We start from the raw sequence: 7,028 nt of genomic DNA, 5'->3' as shown, positions 1-7,028 counted from the left end.
CCTGTGAATTCCTCTCTGTCCTCAAAAATGCCTATCGGTTGGCGTATAGATCCCCAAATTGGGAATCTGAAGAATTCTATCAGTTATTCTATGACGCTATGTCAACCCAGATCAAACTTAACTTAATCAGAGATCTGGATATTGATGCTCCCTTAGATAGGTTGGGGACGGCTGCCACCACGCTGTATAATATCAGTGAGTGCCAAGCAACAGGTGAGAAAAGGTTTAAAAAATCCCCAGAGCAAAAGGTAGCTTAAGCTAGGGTAAACCCTAGCTTGGGATTTGAAAGCCAGCTACGAAGGTTCCCTCAGTCTACTGGACCTGCTCAACAAGCCCAGCAACAACAGGTAGGACAGACCAAACCCCAAAATACTAATGGATCAGAGGGGAATAATTCAGGCAATGGGAAGTCTAACTACCGTCCCTATTGCAATAGGGGTCCCAAGGGATATAGGCCCTATAACAATAGGGGTTACCAGGGTTATAGGCGTTGGGATAATAGTCCCAGACAACAGAGGGAAGATAGGCAGGAATCCTCAAATTCACCCAGGAGTAGGGCACCTACCAATAACCAGGTTGACCAGCAAAGCCAAAATGTGCCCAAACCAAACAGGTTTGATCAGCTGATAGAGCAAGTGGCCCAGCTGAGCAACATGGTAAGTGTTATCCCAGTTATCCCCAGAAAAACAGCCTAATCCTTTTTTAGGGGCTACTGCCAATCCCAGCAGTTTAACATCATAAAGCAGATTGGGCCGGTTCAGTACCTATGCCACTGTAAGGATATTAAGTTGATTGTGGTAGAATCTGATGTGATTCCTAATTCCATATTTCCTTGCAGCACCCCTGACCCTAAAATTAGGGCCCAGGGGGGAAATGTCTAATATGTCATTTGTCTCACAGTCTAATAATGTCAATCAATATGACCAGATGTCTGTTCCAGTGTGTGATCCCATCGTTCCAGCATCTAGCCGTGAGCCAGCTTAGACTTGTGGTGTCACACAGCTTGTCCAAAAGGGGGGGGCTAACTTTGCTCCTCCAGCTTGACCTGGGAGACTCAGGAATGCAGAGGTCACGAACTGCAGAGAAGTCAGCCTCTCAGACAGCAGATGGGTAAACATCCTAACTTTCTCTGTGATTTGTTGCAGGTGGATGGCCGATACTTTGTGGATATATATCTACAAAATGAACTTATCGGACCAATCAAAGGCTTTTTTATCTTGCACTTATTTCCAACAGGTTTTGGATTTAACATCAAAGAAGCCACGATTATAGTCATTTGATGGCTCTTTGATAAGTGTAGGTGGATATGCCTTACAGGTAAAAGGAACATCCTGGTTGACATTTAAGATTGGCAAGAAGACAATTAGATATCCCACATTGATTGTGGATCTTCCGTATAATCGGATGATCTAAGGAATCGATTTTATAAAAAGATTGAGTACAATAGTTGATTTCATTAATGTAGCAGTATGGACTCAGGTGAAAGCACCCATTGCCTATGAATACTCTTGCAACACACAAGCATAACGCAGTTGTCATGTGATTGAAGAGAAACCTAACTCTATTGAAGTGCATTTCAGGAACAGTAAAATACTGGAGGTCACAATCCTGAAGAATGGTAAGCCCGAGGAAGATGTTAATGGTGACGCTCATATCATTAAGGTAACTCTGAATGATGATATATTAACCATTTCTCTTGAAAGGGGGAATCACAAAGTCGTGGACCTGACCAGGCATGTTCAATCGATGGTACGGATTGAAAAGGTCAATGACAATTTATTGATTCCCGTACAGGTAAACAATATAGCCCAGATGAAATATGCCAAGTTGGATTTGAAATCCGAAGCAAGTTACATAAGCCTAGGACTCTTAAAACAGGTCACCAATCCTAAAATGATTAAAAATTCCTCTCCACAGGACCAATAGATTCCCAAAGTCATAATATGGTTGCAAGATGCATTTTGTCTATCTCCAGTGGTCTACAAAATCAAAATCCCTAACGGGGATGAGTTTATTGAAAAATGGGTGCACATTAATAAGCTACGTGTTTGTCATCCTAGTGCACGACTTCCAGAGATTGAAGGAGCTGGATGAAAAGAGGTGAAGAGACTTTACGGTTCCAGCTAAAAACGGAAATAAGGATTGGTATCGTATGAACGGAAAAGTGTTATCTGTTATTCTACATCTTTAACTCATACTAACCCATCCTGATGTATGTTCCCTCTTTAACAAAATGTCTCCTGACTCACCTCCAAAACCAGAACTTACTCTGTCCAAAAAAAGAACTTATACCGATCAGAGGTATATGGTATTAGTAACTCTTTTCTTGCAGGATAAAGTTAAAAAATGTACATACTCATATGTGTCATACAATATTTTATAGGCGTCAGATGTCATCAAAGATGATTGCCATTATCTACATCGTCCTGATTTTGGGGAAGGAGTTCCATGCTGAGCCAATTGCTGTGCCAGGTCCTTTATCCGGAATCATGCTACAGGACATGGCAGGGTTCATATTGACGAACAAGAGGATATTATCCCAGAAGGTCTACATCAGCCTGGATCCATGCGTTTTCGTCGAAAGGCATTTCAACATGTCCGAAATCCAGTCACCGGAAATCTAAACCTGATACCAGATGCACATCGGATATTCCCAAGAGCGGATTACCCAGATCCTGGAGCAAGCAAGGAAGACCTTGACCAGAGAGCAGTTTTCTACAGACCAAAGTAATTCATTTTTTTGCAATCGTAGCCGCTATAATCTTTGGCAAAGTGGGCACTGTGACAGTTGCCGATTCTATCTCTATCAAGACATTGGAACCCGAAGTTGGTTCATTGAAAAGGAACCTATTAAACATTCATGTGGAGATGAAGAATCAAAACAAACCTTTATCAAACTTATATCCTGTTTTGCAGGATCTATGGGTTGGTTGAGTTTGTTGACCATCCAAATCATGCGTTAGATAAGGTTTTCCAGAAGAACTTTAGCGAAGCTCTGGTTGGAACACTATAAGCCAAGTTTACGCATCAAGGAAAATATATGAAAAGCCCTTTTAAACATTCCAAATACATTCACATTTTATGGAACATTTTGGAATGAAGGGGGAACACATAAAACACATCTGGTGTGGAACAGATATCTATATATATATATATATATATATATATATATATATATATATAGACGAAAACGGACAGCAACTCCAAGTAGTACAAAAAATGATAATTTATTGGGCCACAGTGGCACAGAGGCGACGTTTCGGCTCAAAATCCAGAGCCTTTCTCAAGCATGCTTGAGAAAGGCTCTGGATTTTGAGCCGAAACGTCGCCTCTGTGCCACTGTGGCCCAATAAATTATCATTTTGTGTACTACTTGGAGTTGCTGTCCGTTTTCGTCTACATACAAGGGTAAGCAGTGAATTCCCTGGACCTAGCACCCTATCTTCTCTTTTTGGTATAAATTGGTGCTGCCACACATTTTTCTTTTCATATATATATATATATATATATATATATATATATATATATATATATGTTCCTTTGTGCATTTATTTAGCGTTTGAACTTGTTAATGATTCATATATACTATGCAATATTGATGTATTATAACCAAATATTGTTAATGTATCTTTATACTGTGTATAGGGGATATAGAGAGCATTTAAGTTGAATTTTCCTAAATAGGGTCTATTCACAGGAGCTGATTTTATTTCAAACATCATTACTCAATAGCTGAGACAATAAGGGTATACAAACCAGGGGAAAAGTTAAAAGATTATGGTTCTCTTATCTGACCATAAATAAGATGGTATGTTAACTGTCAAGCTGGATACGTTATATCTGGGAAAGTGATTCTAAAGTGTCAAAGAAGAATCCCTCCTATTTGATTTAATAAGCCATATATATGTGTTAATTCTTAAAATATTTAAAATTGTTATATGATACAACAGTGCCATCAAGTGGTAGATGGGCAGAAGTTTCTAAGGAATGCCAATTAAATGACATCATCCCCATGAAATCCCTAATCTAGAAGGGGATGAGTTCTTAGATAACATGGGGTATAAAGTATGCATGTAAGAGGTTAGACAGAACTTCAAAAACTAAAAAACTTCAACTAACAACTTACTTCAACAACTAAAATACAACTACAACACAAGAAAATTGTATTTTAAATAATTAATTGCACCCTGTTTTATTAGCTGCACAAATTGACTTTAGATCTCATGAATAAAAGAACTGGTGTTTATATGTCCGCCAATTAAGGGGAGTGCCCTGGGCTTGATTAAGGGGAGTGCCCTGGGCAGCCAGGTGCTATAAATCGAACCACTTAAACTCTCCTGAGCTAGCTCTTCCTGAGGCTTGCTCTACTAAGTGGCTTCTTATTAAGTGGAGTTAAAAAAACAAGGAGTACTAGTGCTGGGTGTGGTTTTGTGGGAGTGATTGCAGGTGGCTGAGTGTGGATTGGGGCAGATATCCTTGAAAGTTAAGTGTTTGCATTCTAGTACTGCCATTTAAAACTTTTTTTTTTTTCTCTGCTTGATTAAGGGGAGCAACCAGGGCAACCAGGTGCTATAAATTGAACCACTTAAACTCTCCTGAGCTAGCTCTTCCTGAGGCTTGCTCTACTAAGTGGCTTCTTATTAAGTGGAGTTAAAAGAAAAGGAGTTGGAGTTTAAGAAAAGGAGTTGGAAACTAAGGTTGGATATAATTTCCTTGTTTGTTGTTGGCTTAATTTTACGTAGTCCTTCAACTACAGCAGACAGGGTCTAATTCTAAATCATATATAATGTTTCGCTTTTTTACTGTTGTAATCCCCATTTAGTATGTGTTGCACAATTGACAATGCAGTCCAGTGCACATCTTGCATGATGTATACAGTCCTGGAACAGGAGTTCAAGGGTGCATATCTTTGTTCAAGATGTGAGCAAATTACCCGTTTGGAATCGCAAATCGAGTCTCTAAATGGGCAAGTTGCAACACTGAGAGGCATTGACAATTTGCAAAAGAGTTTGCTTCTCACCGAGCAAGCTCTCTTTGGGGTAGATGAGGGGGAGGGTGACAGAGAGGAGGAAAGTGAGGTAGCTAGCTGGGTAACAGTTAGAAAGCGGGGTTGAGGGAAGAGTGCCAGGGAGGCTAGCCCTGATCTGACACGCCCCAACAAGTTTGCACGTATGGCAGATGAAGGGTATGTCAGTCCAGGGACGGCACTGCTGCAGCCGGACACTTCCTCTGCCAGTCAGGGGAATGTCAGCTCCAGTAAGCAGGGACCCAGGAGAGCAGGGCAGGCCAGACAGGTTCTGGTAGTGGGAGACTCTATTATTAGGGGAACAGATAGGGAAATCTGTCACAAAGACTGTGATCGCCGAACAGTGTGCTGTCTTCTTGGCGCTAGAGTTCGACATATCGCAGATCGGGTTGACAGATTACTGGGAGGGGCTGGAGACGATCCAGCGGTCATGGTCCATATCGGAACCAATGACAAAGTTAGAGGTAGATGGAGCGTCCTTAAAAATGATTTCAGGTATTTAGGTCAAAAGCTGAGGGGAAGGACCCTTTAAGGTAGTATTTTCTGAAATACTGCCTGTACCACGAGCCACACAAGAAAGGCAACGGGAGATTAGGGAGATTAACAAGTGGCTCAAGAACTGGTGTAGGAAGGAGGGGTTTGGGTTCCTGGAGAACTGGGCCGATTTTTCAATCGGCTACAGGCTCTATCGTAGGGACGGGCTGCACCTCAATAGGGAAGGGGCAGCTGTGCTGGGGAAAAAGATGGCTAGAAGGTTGGAGGAGTGTTTAAACTAGGGACTGGGGGGGAGGAAAATTACATTATAGGAGGGGAAGATAGTGCAGATAGAGACCGGGGGCAAGGTAGTGGGACTGGGGGAGGAATGGAAGGAGGAACTAGAACAGTTCAGAAGGAAAGGTGTAGGGTGAAAAATATACATAAACCTCTCAAATGTATGTATACTAATGGGGTTGTAGGTCATCTATTGTTCATTATATCTGTGTTTGTGCGTGTGTCTGTTCGTATTAAGTATCTTTTATCCTCTTGGTGTGCCCTGTACCTCCTGGCAACGCCACGAGGGCAGTATACAGTGGACACCTCTTTAACTCTCTTATTCTGTGCTAGCTATCCGTTAGGGCACCACTAATCACCTGTCTCCCTCCACCGTTTACCTCACCAGGGACAGTCAGGAGTTGGAGATTAGGTACGTGGACAGGGCCCACCACTAGGAGACGTCCCTGGGCAGAGGTATCAGTGCTAGGGATTTCTTCCCCCCCCCCTTTTTTTTTTATCCACCACTTACCTAGTGCATTTGACTATACCCTGGCCTCTTACCTCGGATTAACTATATAGGATTCTTTTGTATATGTATATTTTCACATTTCTTATTAAATTTAGTTATCTCTTGATCTAACAGGGTACCCTTGCTGGACTGTTTGTTTTACACTCTAATACCCTGATTCGGTATAACTTTGGTATCTTTATTACTGGACTTTTATGTATACTAATACCGAGAGATTTAGCAAATAATACCGAGAGATTATTTGCTAAAGAGAGTAAAACTAACCCTAAAATGTTCTTCAATTATATAAATGTTAAAAAGTATAAATCTGAAAGTGTCAGCCCTTTAAAGAGTAATGAGGGGGAAGTCGCAGAGAGCGATGAGGAGAAAGCAAAGCTGCTAAATATTTTTTTCTCCAATGTATTCACTGAGGAAAATAAACTGTCAGATGACATGTAGAATGCAAAAATAAATTCCCCATTAAAAGTGTCCTGTCTGACCCAGGAAGAAGTACATCAGAGACTTAAAAAGATTAAAATAGACAAATGACCAGGACCGGATGGCATACACCCCCGTATCCTAAAGAAATTAAGTAATGTCATAGCCAGACCCTTATTTCTGATATTTGCAGACTCTATACTGACAGGGAATGTCCCACAGGATTGGCGCATGGCAAATGCGGTGCCAATATTCAAAAAGGTCCACAAACAGAGCCTGGAAACTATAGGCCGGTAAGTTTAA

This window comes from Bufo gargarizans, chromosome 1 (assembly GCF_014858855.1).
Source record: "Bufo gargarizans isolate SCDJY-AF-19 chromosome 1, ASM1485885v1, whole genome shotgun sequence".
In the NCBI taxonomy this organism is placed as follows: Eukaryota; Metazoa; Chordata; class Amphibia; order Anura; family Bufonidae; genus Bufo; species Bufo gargarizans.
Note: the sequence above shows the minus strand (reverse complement) of the source record.